General features: G+C 40.4%; 1 protein-coding gene across 6 annotated transcripts in view; it reads left to right on the top strand.

The window, feature by feature from the left end:
* The window catches only part of RPS15A (ribosomal protein S15a), a 399535-nt gene that overhangs the window by 157169 nt on the left and 225894 nt on the right, over positions 1 to 16472 (top strand). Inside the window, exon 6 of one of the 6 annotated variants that reach the window (XR_014236120.1) lies at positions 4345 to 7111. The exons of the other annotated variants lie outside the window; for them this stretch is intronic. The gene's annotated coding sequence lies outside the window, so the exon portion shown is untranslated. The remainder of the gene's footprint in view (positions 1 to 4344; positions 7112 to 16472) is intronic. 6 annotated transcript variants of the gene reach the window in all.

The raw sequence follows: 16472 nt of genomic DNA, 5'->3' as shown, positions 1-16472 counted from the left end.
AAATAACTGATGCTCAAGAAATGTATGATAATGATTGTGAATGTGCGAATCATACTGAATTTATAGAGTGCTGTGAAGCACGCAATTCTACTTACTCTAGATGGTTTGAGCTTTCTAATGGCCTTTGGTATAGATGTAGATTTACTATGATCTGCATCTTTCAGATGAGAAAACTGGGGATCAAAGAGGGTAAGTGATAAGCTTGAGTTTGAATAGATAGGTGGTCCAGGTAGGTTAGAACCGAGGTCTTTCCACTCCTATTTTAGTACATTTTCTAATATGCTCAGTCTCCACTACTCTGTGAGTAACATTGAAGGTGGGAGCTACATCTTATGTTTTTGTAACCATAATGCCTAGCAGAGTCTGTTTCTTAATGGTTGTCAATAAGTGTTAGAAGAATAAATAAATGGCTTGTTATATCTTGAAAGCAACCCTTACAGAAAGACAGGGGAAATGATATCTCCTTCCAAAGTATTTTAACAATGTCCAGCAGTGGCTGTGTCCCATTTCATGGGTGTGGTTCCACCTCTGGTATACCTTTATGTCCAGCTCTCAGCACAGATGTACCAAGCAGTGATGATATTGCAAAAGTTGTACTGCCTAGAGAATCCTTTCAGATACAAAGGAAGGAGTCAAGAAGCAAAGACACAAAAGGTAGTGTAGACCTGTCATTCTGCGTACCCCTGGAAGGAATTTGCACTCAACACATAAATCAGGCTCAGGGTCTATCTAGTGAATACAAAGCCTTTAGCGCCATTTGCTTCTCCTTCAGCATATTAAATTATGACACATGGTCATTGGGTTTTTCAATAACGTGCCCCATAAATCCAGTTAGCATTTTCTTCTGGGTGTTGCACCTTGAGAAGCTGCTTAAGTACCTTGAAGGTCCATACCCAGCTCTGGCCTTGAATCTCAAGGAGGGTCTGAGACACTTCAGACTTTTAACTGGGTATAACGTTATCTTTGTTATAGCCCTTTATGCCTGTCTGGAAGCTCTTCAAATGATAGATCTTAAAGCTTAGATGAGGACCTTCCCTCCCATGAGGTTCTGTCACTTTTAGAAGGAGCACCAGTGCTATGCGAGCGGCTCTATGTGTCATTGGTTGTTTCTGTTTGCTCAGTGTCACTTTCCTTTGGGAATTATCCCTTGTGTGTTGCAGGGCTCTGATGGGGCTGTCAATCATGAAACTCACCCCACTTCCCCTCCCAGCCAGAGGGCTGGGTCCCTGAGCCTTGCTGGTCAATCTAAGCTCTGTCTTCTGGGAATCTGAGTCTTGAGCCAAGACACACAGGGGTGGGAGGTGATTGAAGCAAAGTCATTTACTTTTGAGGCTATTGATGAGTTTCTGCTCCTCTTCATTCCTTTAAATTTTTTTCAGCTTTATTGAGATATAATTAACAAATAAAATTGTAAGATATTTAAAGTGTACATCGTGATGGTTTGATTCACATATACATTGTGAAAGGAGTCCTTTTTCTGGTTAACACATTCATCTACATCTATATCTATATCTATATCTGTATCTTTATATCTATATCTTCCCTTCATTTCTGTGACCTTCCAAATATCTTTTCAATAAATATTAATTCTGCTTGAATGTGTTTGGGTAGGTTTTTATTGCTTGCTTTTAAATACCTCTAAGTGATACAGATGTAAATAACAAAAGATAGTTCATTTTATAATTTTTATTTTCCAAAATGAAAATATCTTTGTTGAATCTTCTAATAACGTTGATGATGATGGTGATAAGAATATTACCTCCGTTATTAATATCTTCATGTTAACATAGAGAAATAGCAATAAAAGCTAAAGTGTTTGAAAGCTTCCGGCTTGCTGAGCTCAGTGTTAGTAGGCAATATAGAGGGGCCAAAAGCATGGACTTTGCCTGGGTTCTAATCTAGGCTCTGTCAGCTTCTGGCTGTGTGACCTTGGGTAAGTTACTTAACCTCTCTGAATCTTAGTAATCTCACTCATAAAATAGAAATAATAATAGTACTTCATAGGGATATTATGAAGCTTAAATGAGTTAATATATGTAAAAATATGCTTGGTGTATGGTAAATACTCAATTCATGTTATCCCCTTGTTGTTAGATGTTTTGGCTGAAAAAAAAAGGGGTCTATTGAGCTGCTGTAACTTGCCCAAGACCACAGACTAAGGCACAGTGGGAGCTGGGATTAAATAAAGTCATGCTCCTGAGTGCCTAGCATGGAGCCTGGTATAGAGGGAATGCTCTCTAAACTCTAGCTGCTCTTATTCTTTTAAATGGTTCATCAGCCCAGATTTGAAAGAGAACTGTGTGAAAATCATGCCTCAGGAAAAATTGAAAGCAGAAATTAGGCACCCTCTCCTCTCTCTGCTGTCACCTGATATGCTTTCCTTTCCCTTCTCCCTCCAGAGTCCCTATCAAGCCCCATTTCAGATAATCCCTGCTGCTGTGCTAAGTGATAGCTCAGTAGCTATTAGCTGGTGTTTAAGATAAAGCCCTTCCTGGTCTATCTGCATTTCAGAGAGGAATTCCCGAGACCCTGGTGGCTTCCACATGAAAAGCACTTAGGGGGCATCGTCTCTCCCTCTGGGGCGACTCTGGAGACCTCTGTTCGGAAGAGTTGATCATCCTGGCTGGGGTGTCGTTAATTAACATCTTGCCTCAGGAGGCTCAGGATGCATGAACAGTGCTTTCTACTGATCATTTCTACTGTGGTTTACAGGAGATGTATGATTGCCACAGAAGGGGAAAGCATGAAGGTCAAGGGCAGGGCCTTATGAAATTAGAATATTGGAATACAGGTGTGTGTGTGTGTGTGTGTGCGCACGTGCTGTTAGTGCCATGCAGTATTACGTTAACACATATTTAATCCTGTTCTCACAGAAATCCTGAGAACTTGGTACCATTTTCCCATTTTGTAGACTAGGAAATTGGGGCTGTGTAGTGGTCATCTGCTGCCTTTTCTTATCCAACATTTCCCCCTTCTTTTTTTTTTTTTTTTAAATATTTATTTATGTATTTATTTTGGCTGCATTGGGTCTTAGTTGTGGCACGCGGGATCTTTCGTTGCGGTGAGCGGGCTCCTCTCTAGTTGTGGCGCACGCGCGGGCTTAGTTGCCCCATGACATGTGTGATCTTAGTTCCCTGAGCAGGGATCGAACCCACATCCCCTGCATTGGAAGGTGGATTCTTAACCACTGGACCACCGGGAAGTCCCGCCCCACCCCTGCCACTTCTTTTGTTCTTAGCCCGAAGCTCAAGTAGAATTGACCGTCTCTTGGCTCCTTGTGCCTGAGAACTGGCCCATCTGAATATCCTACTCCTCTGGCCCGTGTGATTGGTTCAGAGATGGATGTGTGAGGCCAATGAGAGCCGATGTGGGACTTTTGTTGGAGGCTTAGGGAACATGCTGTCATGTTTCTTGTCTTAGGTGGCTCAGGCTGTAGAATATGAGCCTAGAGGAAATGGCAACATCCTGATCTACCAGAGGATAAAGCCAACACAAGGAAAGAAAGGTGGAAAATGGGAGAATGGTTCTGGTTGTTATCATTTGCGCCTCTGAGTCCAGACATGCCTCAAGCCAGAATATCTCTGGACTTTTCTGTTTGTGAATCAACAGTCACTTTTGTGCCTAATCCGGTTTTGCTCTGGGTTTTTGGTCACTTGCAGTGGAAAGAATACTGATGAATAGAGACTCAGAGAGTGTTATGGACTGAATGTTTATGCTCCCTGCCAAAGTTTATATGTTGAAGCCCCAGTCCTCCCATGTGGTGGTATTTGGAGGTGGGCCTTTAGGAGGTGATTAGGTTTAGATGAGATCATGAGGATGGGGTCCCCATGATGGGATTAGTGTCCTTATAAGAAGAGGAAGAGGCCAGAGCGCTCTCTCTCTTTACTATCTGAGGACACAGAGAGAAAGTGGCCATCTGCGAGCCAGGAAAGAGTCTCCCCAGGAACCGAATGGCCCGTTCGTTACCTTTATCTTGGACTTCCCAGCCTCCAGAACCATAAGAAATAAATGTCTGTTATTTAAGCCTCCTAGTCTGTGGTATTTTGTTATGGCAGCCTGAGTCTTGTGTCATGTCATACAGCTAGTTAGTGGCAGAGTCCGGATTTGAACTCAGGTTTCACTGACTCCAAAGTCCATGATGTCTCAGTGGAAATATGAGCTCTGACAAGGAGAACAGATAGAGCAGACCCTGACTTCAGTTTCGACCTGGAGAAGAGAGGTTGGGTCCTTGCAGGTTCTGTAGTGGGACCAGGGACAGGGAGGAAACATGGGGCCCTCAAAATATATCCAAAGTGGGACTTCCCTAGTGGCACAGTGGTTAAGAATCCACCTGCCAATGCACAGGACATGGGTTCAATCTGTGGTCCGGGAAGATCCCACATGCCATGGAGCAACTAAGCCCGTGTGCCACAACTACTGAGCCCGCGTGCCCTAGAGCCCACACGCCGCAGCTACTGAGCCCATGTGCTGCAACTACTGAAGCCCTCACGCCTAGAGCCCATGCTCTGCAATAAGAGAAGCCACTGCAATGAGAAGCCCGCCTACTGCAACGAAGAGTAGCCCCTGCTCGCTGCAACTAGAGAAAGCCTGCACGCAGCAACGAAGACCCAACACAGCCAAAAATAAATAAATAAATTAATTAATTAAAAAATATATATCCACATTCACTTCATTGCTTCACTGAGTCCATTGTTGCTTGAACTTCAGTTGCCAAACTAAATAAAAATGGTGACTAAAAAAATGCATACTATGTGAGAGGTGCTGTGCTATGCCTTTACATGCTATAACCTCATTCAGTCATCAAAGCCATGTTACAAATTAGTACTGTTATCTCCATTTGACAAGATGAGGAAAATGAGGCCCAGAGCGGTTGATTCACTTTTCCAGAGTCACGCAGATAGTCATTTGGAGCTGGGATGGAACCTGCTGTGAACAGAATTGTGTACCCACACACATACCATACCCCAATTCATATGTTAAAGCCCTAATGTGACTTGACTGTATTTGGAGATAGGGAGGTAATTAAGGTTAAATGAGGTCATAAGGGTGGGGCCCTAGTCTGATAGGACTGGTGTCCTTATAAGAAAAGAAACACTGGAGGTCTCTCTCTGCCATGTGAGGACACAGCGAGAAGGCAGCTCTCTGTAAGGCAGGAAGAGAAGTCTCACCAGAAACAGAATTTTTTGGCACCTTTATCTTGGACTTCTCGCCTCCCAGAACTATGAGAAAAAAATGAATTCCTCTTGTTTAAGCCACGCAGGTTGTGGTATTTTATTATGGCAGCCAGAGGGGACTAGTACAGAACCCAAGCCTGCTTGCTTCCGGATCTCATCTTTTTAACCCCCATGCCAACTGGCTTCTACCACTAGATGCCCCCCCCCCACCATTGCACACAAATTTAATGTATGAAAAAAAGAACCTTTACAGAAAGTGGCCTGAGGGTGGAGCTGTCTCCTCACCAGGGCTAGAATGAGTTCTGGAGTCATAAAGTTGGAAGGAGAGTGTAAGGTCACATCTACTTGGCAGGAAGAATCCAAACCCTTACAGCAGGTACAGACTAATGTTTTCTGTCCCAGGGGCTAGAATCCCACATAGCTCAGTCTCATCAAGAGAATACAATAAAACTCATTGCTGGGAAAGGGGCAGCTTTATTTCTGTCTAAAAGGCCAGATTGAGAACATCAGTAGCAACTCTCCTTGCAGGAAAAGTGGAGAATAATGGAGTGATGAATTAGTTCCTTACAATCCACTGAGAGACTGATGGATAAATGCAGTGACAGATCCCAAATTTTATCTTTCTGCAAGTCTCCCCCAAAGAAAAAGGCTTTGTCCTTTTAGACATTCCCTGAAAATGGGATGAAAATATGGCAGAAAGCCCCACTGTCTGGGTGACATATGTTATTATTATTATTGCTATTATGTAAGAGCCAGGATTCAGGTGTTAAAAGCCAAACATGGAGTAATTATGGTGTCACTGAGGCTCAGATAATATTCTTCTTGCACCTCTCCTGTTTTGATAGTTGGCTCTATTGCCAAAAGCCCTGCATCACTGGGGGCTTGAAAAAGTTTAGGGTTATACTTTTCTGATTACCCCCCTTTGTGGCCCAAATAAACAACACTATAAAGATCGACATAGGACACCTCTATATGTTTTTCTCTAAAAGTCCCTGCACAGAAGTCTTATTTTTCTGCCTTGAAAGTATTTTTAACTGAGATCCCAATTTAATTCTGGAATTTCTGGAAATCCGAATTTAATTATGGATTCCAATTTCATTCTGTAGGAGGTCAAGCATATTTCTCTTCTCTTTGTTACGGTGCAGGGTGGGGATGCAGGTGCGCCTTTGGTGGGAAAGACAAATCTAAACCTTGAGTCAGGGATTCTTGACCTGGGCCACATGTTGGAATCACTGAGGAGCTTTAAAAAAATACTGACACTTGGGTTCCTAACCCAGAGATTGTGATTTAGTTGGTCCCGGCATGTGGCCTGGCTGATGGGATTGTTTGTGTCCCAGGTGATTCTAACGTGCAGCTACAATTGAGAACCACGGCTGTAAAGCAATTTTAGAGTTCAGAGTTCCCCCTTAAATGGTTTAAGGTATAGAAAAATCAATGGTATTGATGCCATATGGATACTCACTATACACCTGCACCTACTGTGAGACCTTGGACAGATGACTTGCCCTCTGAGTTTCCTCAGTTTTCTCCTCTATAAAATTTGGATAAAAGGAGTGCCTAACTCATAGAGTTGTGGGGAGGACTGAAGAGGGTAAGTAGGTAAAATGTGGCTGGCAGAGGGTAGGCAGTTAATCAATGTTGGCTTTATTGTTACTGTTATTCGTGGTTTTCAAAATCTTTGGTAACAGGTGAGAGAAACTCTTTTTACTTAAAAAGAGGGAATATTTGCTGACTCATGTAACCAAACCTAGGAAAAGGCAGGAGTGGCTTTGGTCTCAGGACAAGGAGGTCCAATGACTCGCGTCAATTCTCTCTTGCTGTGTTGTTTCTGCTTCTCCCCCTCATGTCAGTTTCAGACTCTGGACCAGCTTCTCCACTGAAAGAAGGCATTGCTTCAGGCTGATCTGGCACCCCGTCTATAACCAGAAAGGAAAAAGGTAATTTTATCACTAGTTTCAGTTGGAAAAAAAGCCTAAGGGAACACTCTGATTGTCCAGATTTTTGTCACGTGCTCATGACAGCAAGCCAGATTGTTCAGGCGAGGGAAGCGAGGCCTATAGCCAGAGGGGGTGGGGTGTGAGGTGCGGAGCCAACAAAAACAACAGCCACTGCAATGATGAAAAGTCAGTTCCAATGACAATGGCTGTAACCATTCAGTAAATATTAAGCATCTGTTATGGGCCAGACACGGTACTAGATACTACTTTATAAGATGAGAAATAGACAGCATGTTTAAAAAATATTGAGATGTAGTTTACATACAGGAAAATTCACCCTTTTTTATTGAGATGTAATTCACATACAGTAAAACTCAACCTTTTAAAGATATGTAATATTTCATGTCTTTTGGTGCTATTGTAAATGGTAGTAAGTTTTGAAATCAGAAAGTGTTGGTTCTCTGACTTTCCTCCTTTGTGAATTTTGACAAACACATACATACAACCGCCTCAGTCAAGATATAGAACGTTTTAATCATCCCCCAAAATTGTCTCCTGTGTCTCTGTAGTCAGCCCCTCCTTCTACCCCCTGCCTCTGGCAACCACTGATCTGTTTTCTGTCTCTATAGTTTTGCCTCTTCCAAATGTCATTTAAATGGAATCATACAGGGCTTCCCTGGTGGCGCAGTGGTTAAGAATCCACCTGCCAATGCAGGGGACACGGGTTTGAGCCCTGGTCTGGGAAGATCCCACATGCCGCGGAGCAATTAAGCCTGTGCGCCACAACTACTGAGCCTGCACTTTAGAGCCCACGAGCCACAGCTACTGAGCCTGTGCTCTAGAGCCCGCGAGCCACAACTACTGAGCCCATGTGCCACAACTACTGAAGCCCACGTGCCTAGAGCCCGTGCTCCGCAACAAGAGAGGCCACCGCAATGAGCCCCCACTCGCCGCAACTAGAGAAAAGCCCGCGCGCAGCAACGAAGACCCAACGCAGCCAAAAATAAATAAATAAATAAAAATTTTTAAAAATAAATGGAATCATACAACATGTGGCCTTCTTTCACTTAGCATCTGAGATTCATAAAGTTGTTGTATGTATCAGTAGTTCCTTCCTTTTTATTACTGAGTCCATTGTACAGCTACATAGCACATTTTCTCTCTCCATTCACCAGCTGAAGGATGTTTAGATTGTTGCCTCGTCTGAGTGACTGAAAAAGTTGCCAGAATATTTACATACAGGATTTTGTGTAAACATGCATTTTTATTTGATTTGTTAAATCCTAGGAGTGGGGTTGCTGAATCATATGATAAATGTATGCTAAACTGTACAAGAAACTTCCAGAATGCTTTCCAAAGTGGCTGTACTATTTTGCATTCCCACTCGCAATATAGAAGTGTTCTGGTTACTTCACATCCTCAACCAACGTATGGTATTGTCAGTTAAAAAAAAAAAAGACCTCTTTAATAGGTAGGTAGTAGTATCTCATTGTGGTTTTAGTTAATGGCTAATGATGTTGAGCTTCTTTTGGGGCGCTAATTTGCCATTCACATATTTTCTTTGGTAGAGTGTCTGTTCCAATCTTTTGCCGATGTTTTGCTGTGTTGCTTGTTTCTTATTATTGAGTTTTAAGTGTTTTTTTTTTAAAAATATATTCTGGATATAAGTCCAGATATCAGATGTGCATTTTGCATACCCCAGTTTGTGGCTTGCCTTTTCATTCTTTTGGCAGTGGCTTATTGGAGAGACTTTTTAAATTTTGGTCATGTCAAATTTGTCATTTTTTTCATTCATGGATTATGCTTTTGGTATCATATAAAATATCTTTGCTTAAACTCAAGATTATAGAGATTTTCTGCCATGTTTTCTTCCAGAAGTTTTAGGTTTTATATGTTTCTATGATCTATTTAGGTTTTATATTTCAGTTTATGGTCCATTTTGAGTGAATTATTGCAGACCATGTGGCGTATGGGTAGAGGTTTCTTATTTTCCATATGAATGTCCAATAATTATTTCAGTACCATTGAACTGACCTTGCACCTTTATGAAAAATAAGTTAAGCATATTTGTGTGGGTCTGTCTCTGGGTTCCCTATTCTGTTCTATTGATCTGCATGTTTATCTTATAACCAGTGCCACACACTCCTGAATTATTGTAGCGTTATAGTAAGTCTTGAAGTTGGAATTCTCCAACTTTGTTCATCTTTTTAAGAACTGTTTTTTGCTGTTCTAGTTCTTATGTCTTTCTATATAAATTTTAGAATCAGGTTGTTGATTTCTACCAAAAAAATCCTACTGGGAGTTTGATTGGAATTGCATTGAATTTATACCTGGAAGAATTTGCAACTTAACAGTGAGTCTTTCAGCCCATGAAGACAGTGTATGTTTCCATTTATTCAGGTTATCTTTGATTTATTTTATCAGTGTTTGTAGTTTTAAGCATACAGATCTTAAACATATATATTTTTTTCCAAGTGTTTCATGTCTTTTGATGTCATTATAAATGTTCATAAGTTTTGAAATTGGGACATGCAAGTCATCCAACTTTGTTCTTTTTCAAAGTTACTTGGAGATTCTAGGTCCTTTGCTTTTATATATATATATTTAGTATCAACTTTCGGAAAAAAGCACCCAGGATTTTGATAGGAATGATGTTGCGTCTGTAGACCAATTTGGAGAGAATTGCCATCTTAATCACATTGGGTCTTTCTATCCTTGGACATGGAATTTCTCTGTTTATTTAGATACTTTAAAATTGTTGTCAGCAATGTGTTTATAGTTTCCAGTGTACAGGTCTTGTACTTCTTTTGTTGAATTTATCTCTAAGTATTTTATTCTTTTTGGTGCTACTGTGAATGGAGTTGTCTTAATTTCATTTTTTTTAAAAACATTTATTTATTTATTTATTTCGCTGTGCGGGGTATTTGTTGTAGCATGCATGTGGGATCTAGTTCCCTGACCAGGGATTGAACCTGGGCCCCCTGCACTGGGAGCACGGAGTCTTAACCACTGGCCCACCAGGGAAGTCCCTTAATTTCATTTTCAGATTGTACATTGCTGGTATATAGAATACAATTGATTTTTGTATACTGATATTCTTTTTCTTCTGGAGTGAGCTTTGGTAGCTTGTGTTTTTCAAGGAAGTTGACCAATTCAAAAAGTTGTTCATAATATTCCCTTGTTATCATCTTAATATCTGTAGTATCTGTAGTGCTGTCACCTCTTTAATTCTTGATATTGATAAATTATGTCTTTGTTTTTTTCTTCTTGATCAGTCTGGCTAGGGTTTATTAAGTTTACTGATTTTTTTTGAAGAACAAACTTTTGGTTTCATCGATTTTTCCCTACTGCTTTTCTGTTTTCAATTTTGTTGATCTGCACCTATCTTTATTATTGCCTTCCTCTGCTTATCTTGGGTCTAATTTATTTTCCTTTATTTTCTAGTTTCTTAAGGTGCAAGCTTAGGCCATGATTTGAGACCTTTCTTGTTTTCTGACATAAGTATTTAATGGTACAGATTTCCCTCTAAATACTTTTATCTTTGTCCCACACATTTTGATATGTCAACTTTTCTTTTTTTATTAAATTCAATATATTTCCTAATTTTCATTATACATTCTTTTTTGATCCCTGGGTTATTTAGAATGGTGCTGTTTAATTTCCAAGTATTTAGAAAATTTTCACATATCTTTATAGTAATCTTTTTATTTATTTATTTTTATATTTATTTTTGGCTGTGTTGGGTCTTCCTTTCTGCACGAGGGCTTTCTCCAGTTGCGGCAAGCGGGGGCCACTCTTCATCACGGTGCGTGGGCCTCTTCACTCTCGCGGCCTCTCTTGTTGCAGAGCACAGGCTCCAGACGCACAGGCTCAGTAGTTGTGGCTCACGGGCCTAGTTGCTCCGCGGCATGTGGGATCTTCCCAGACCAGGGCTCAAACCCGTGTCCCCTGCATTAGCAGGCAGATTTTCAACCACTGCGCCACCAGGGAAGCCCCATGTATCTTTATGTTATTGATTTCTAAGTAAATTCCATCATGCTCAAAGAATGTACTTTGTATAATTACAACTTGATAAAGTTTGTTTTATGGCCCAGAATATCTTGTTTAATGATCCATGTGAACTTGAAAAGAATGGTATTCTCTTGTTGCTGAGTGGAATATTCTGTGTCAGTTAGACCAACTTGGTTGATAGTCTTATATATTTTTACTGATTATCAATCTACTTGTTCTTTCAATTACTGAGAGAGAAACTGTAAAGTCTCCAAATGCACTTGTGGGTTTGTCTATATCTCCTTTCAGTTCCATCAGTTTTTGCCTCATGTGTTTTGAAGCTCGTCTGTTAAGCACATACACATAATTAATATATAGTTTAGAATAGTGTTTGCATGGCATATATTTTTTCATTTTAACCTACCTATGTCTTTAGATTTAAAGTGAGTTCCTTGTAAACAGCATATAGTAGGGTCTTGCTTTTTAAAATCCAACCTGTCAGTTTCTTTCTCTTAAGGTGTATGTTTAGACCATTTACATTTAATGTCATTATTGATGTGCTTGGATTAAAATAGAACATCTTACTGGCTGGGAGTTATTCTTGGTGTTGTGCTTTCTTTCCGTTACAGTCAAATCTTCTGCAAATTCTCAGAATGGTCTCTGCTGAGCTGTAGTGAACAAAGGGGAAGGGCCTATTCCATTCTGGACAGTGGGGTCTCCATCAGAGGCCAGCTGTGCCCAGCTCATCACACTGTTAATCTGGGCCTCGAAAGCAACAGAAGCAGCAATATGGCAGAATGACGAGGTGGCAGGTTATTCAACAAAACCCTTGGAGAGTATTATCTCTAAGTGGTAGATATAATTGTTACACCTCCAGAGTACAGATGAGAAAACTGAAGCTTAGAAAGACTTATAAGTGACCTGACCAAAATTATGCAGTGGCAGAGCCAAGATTTGAGCACAGGTTTATCTGAATCCAGAGTTTAAAATCTTAATCACTATGTGAAAAGGTTATACATAAATAATTTGAAGGCATACACTATTGATCTCAACCCAAATTGTTATCAATATATATGTTGAAAGATGTAATAAAATTTTCATCCTTGTGAGTGTCTATCCCTTCAAGGAGAGACAATAAAAATTTGATATTATTTTGTTTGCCTTCATTAGAAATCCAGTAATTTACAGGAGACAAGGAAACACAACAGGGTTGAATACTATCAACTTGTACTGATGAATTGGCCAAGGGACACACCTGCTAATTTGCCCATTTTTGAGGTTTGTATTGAAGCAGGATACAGATGAGTACTTCAGTGAAGAAAGAAATCTATAAATGAAGATAGCTAGTGGTGAAGCAGAGTGATTCTGACATCTGCTAACTGGATAAGCACACCGACTCCACCGACTCATTGCCATGTTGCCATGTTCTACCCTGTGGAATCCCCTCTTAGCCAATTCTTGATCAAATAATGAACCCATTGAAGAAATAAATTATGGGGAAGCACATCCATTGCTACCTCAGTCAGGCTTTTTTTTCTGTTCTGTGCTGTTTCCTGTCATGCATAATATAGCAAATTAATTAGTGAATCTTGTGGCATTTTGCTAATACAATTTCTCTCCCTTGCTTGAGGTGAATTATGTTCATGCTTCAGTCACTTGAATATTACTCTTCCATGTTTGATGGAATTATGTTATCAGGTGATGATTATATTGCACACTATCTGATTCTAATTAAACCAGAAAACAGCGACATTGTAAAAGAGAATGTTTCACAGTCTATGCTCTCCACCCCCTTGCTGCTGTATCACATCTTTAAAGCTTTCCGGGCTGTACTTGGGCTGTTTTCTGATGCTTTCTTCGTCTTACTTCTCTCCAGACACAGTGCCTTCTTGGGTCTGCTTCATGTAATATGTAATTTGTGTAAATTGAGTCTTCGAAAGACATAACGTTTACGCTTGCTGTTTTTATCAGGAGCACGGTGCACAGTAGCGGCTGTGGTTATTTCAGATGATATCAAAGAAGAAAATGTGTTGTTTTGTCAAAACCATCCACATAACTTGAAAAAAAAGATTCCTTGTTTGAGAGAAGAGAAACTAAAATTTTAGATGCGGAGAACTGAGCTGTCAAGATGAATGAGGGAAGCAGTGTAACATAGGAGTTAAGATCACAGGCTTTGAGAGCTGGGTTTGAATGCTGGCTCTACCTTCAGCTGACATTACTTCCCTCTTCTTAGCATAATAATAAGTGCTCAGTGAAACTGAGGTCCAGAGTGGTTAATTGACTTACCAGAGGTCTAATGATGAAGTGAAAAAGCCAGTGCTGGGACTCCCACTTCAGCTCTTCTTCATCCCCATCGTATGGGACACTGCACCCTGATTCCGCCAGGACGGAGAGTGAAGGAGGGCCCCTGGAGACTCCAATTAGAGCAGGTCACTGGATGGCAGAGTCTCTTTTCTCTTGAGGATAAAGATGTCCTTTTGAGTTAGACTGTATTCACCCTCCATGAACCTTGGAGACATTGATGGCGGGGAGAGGTTTCTAAAGCCTTAGACAACTCCGAGGTGAAATAGGCACCATGCTGCAAATGAAAGGCACTTTAATGGGTGACTGAAAAAAATATATAGCATGCTGCTTTCAACTTAGAAAGCCCAAGTGCAAGGTCCAGTCCAGTGTGGTCTGCAGGCTTTGGTCTTTTGTCCTGTTCAACAGGTGGTAAGGCTGGGAGAGCTCATTGCTGAATGGGACTTGTTCCTGTTGGGATAATCCTCCTCGGACCACAGGTCTGCTCATTTTCCAGACTATTTTTCCTTTGGAGAAACAGACTCATACTCTGCAGTAACAAATTGTGTAATTCAGGTTGAGATTGGCTGGCTTTCCCACTGATTTTTATCTTCCTCAGTGAAGGCCACTTGGCCTCAACCACCTTATTAGACATTATTCCTGGCCTATATGCACAGTTGAAAGCCTGCCTTTGTCCAGTGGGAAATGGACTTCTCAGTAACTTCTGGGCTGGTGGAAGAAAACGGCTGTTCCTTAGGCTGCTTGTAAGACACAGAAGGTGTAAGAGAAACTCTTTTTCTTTGCAGAATTTCTGCTGTGGGAGGAGGCAAGGCCAAGCAGGGGGCAGGGATACTTAATATATATGTATTGAACACCTGCTATATTCCAAGTCATATTCTGTGTGCTGGGGAGAGAGCAGCCAACGAAATGGGCAAAAGTCTCTGTTCTGGGGGCATCAGAAATAGGCATTTAATATCGTGTGGTAGAAAGAGCACTGGGGTCAGGGCCCCAGTCTTCTTTTTTGTTTGTTTGTATTTTTTACTAATTTATATTTTAGTGGGGAGACATTGATGTTAAGCAAAACAAAAAAGAAAAGTATATAGTATATTGGAAGGTGATGAGTTCCATGGAGAAAAAGTAAACAAGGGAGGGAGATAAGGAAAGCAGAGATGGGGTGGAGGAGGTTACAACTTAAAAAATTTTTAATTGAAGCACAATTGATAGATAAAATTATAAAATATTTAAAATGTAAAACATGATGATTTGATGTATGTACACTTTGTGAAAGGGTTCCTCCATCGAGTTAATTAACACCATCCATCACCTCACATACCTACCTTCTCCCTTTTTTTTGGTGAAAACATTTAAGTTCTACTCTTACCAAATTTCAATTATAAAATACAGTGTTATCAACTACAGTCACCCTGTTTCACTAGATTCTCAGACCTTATTCATCTTATAACCAAAACTTTGTACCCTTTTACCAACCACTCCCTATTTCCCCACCTCCAGCCCCTGGCAGCCACTTTTCTGCTCTCTGTTTCTATGAGTTTGACTTACTTGTTTATCTAGATTCCACATATAAGTGATACCATGCAGTATTTTCTTTCTCTGTCTGACTTATTCCACTTATCATAATGCCCTCCAAGTTCATCCATGTTGTCGCAAATGACCAGATTTCCTTCTTTTTAAAGGCTGAATAATACTCCATTGTAAGTAGACACCACTTTTTCTTTGTGCATTCATCCATCAACGAAAACTTAGGTTTTTGCTATACCTTGGCTATTGTGAATAATACTGTAATGAACATGGGAATACAGATATCTCTTCAAGATAATGGCTTCATTTCCTTTGGATATATACCCAGGAGTGGGATTTCGGGATCATACGGTAGTTCTGTTTTTAACTTCTTTTTTTTTGTCTTTTAAAAAAAAAAAATTTTTTTTATTGGAGTAGAGTTGGTTTACAATGTTGTGTTAGTTGCAGGGGTACAGCAAAGTGAATCAGTTATACATATATGTATATCCACTCTTTTTTAGATTCTTTTCCCATATAGGCCATTACAGAGTATTGAGTAGTAAGTTCTTATTAGTTATCTATTTTATATATAGTAGTGTGTATATGTCAATCCCAATCTTCCAATTTATCCTTCCCTGCCTTACCCCCTGGTAACCATAAGTTTGTTTTCTACATCTGTAACTCTATTCCTGTTTTGTAGATAAGTTCATTTGTACCCTTTTTTTTAGATTCCACATATAAGCAATATCGTCTGATATTTGTCTTTCTCTGTCTGACTTATTTCACTTAGTATTACAATCTCTAGGTCCATGCGTGTTGCTTGAAATGGCATTCTTTCATTCTTTTTTATGGATTCTTGAGGAAGTTTTGATTTTAAACAGGGTGGTCAGAGAAGGTCTCCTGGAGAAGGGGACTTTTGAGCAAAGTCTTGAAGAGGCAAGAGAGTAAGCCATGTGGACATTTGTGGGAAGAACATTCCAGGAAGCAGCACCAGCAAGCGTGAAGTTCTTGAGGTGAACATGTGCCTAGTGTGATTGAGGAGAGCAAGAAGGCCAGTGAGTCTGAACAAGAGTGAGTGAGAGGGAGAGTGGTAGAAAGTGAGGTCATCTTAAACTATTGTGGTTTCTTTATATGATGACTGCCAGAAAGAGGGAGGAAGCGGCTAGAGGTATTCAACTAGCAAGGACTTACTAGGTATATGGCATCAGACTAGATGTTTTGCTGGACCCAATGATAGGAGGGTGACCCTGCTCAAGGACCAAGTAGTCTAGTTAAAGATTTAATATTAAATCACATGGAAACCTAGAGAACAGTGAAACCCCGGTGTGCTAATCTATGGATTTCTGAAAGGAGAGAGAAAATTTTAGAGTATTGAGTGAAAGAAAAGGCTCTGGAGATAGACTACCTAGATAGAACACAGCTCCATCACTTATTTGTTGAGTGATCTTGGGAAAGCCGCTTCATTCTCTGAGGTTCAGTTTTCACTTTTAGAAAATGGAGTCCACAATGAAACCTACATTGCAGGATTGTGTGAGGACTTAACATAGCGCATATAACATGCTTAGTAAATGCC

The sequence above is a fragment of the Balaenoptera borealis genome, assembly GCF_965194805.1.
Source record: "Balaenoptera borealis genome assembly, chromosome: 16".
NCBI lineage: Eukaryota > Metazoa > Chordata > Mammalia > Artiodactyla > Balaenopteridae > Balaenoptera > Balaenoptera borealis.
The sequence above is the reverse complement of the archived record's forward strand: the minus strand, read 5'-3'. Positions and strand labels throughout refer to the sequence as shown.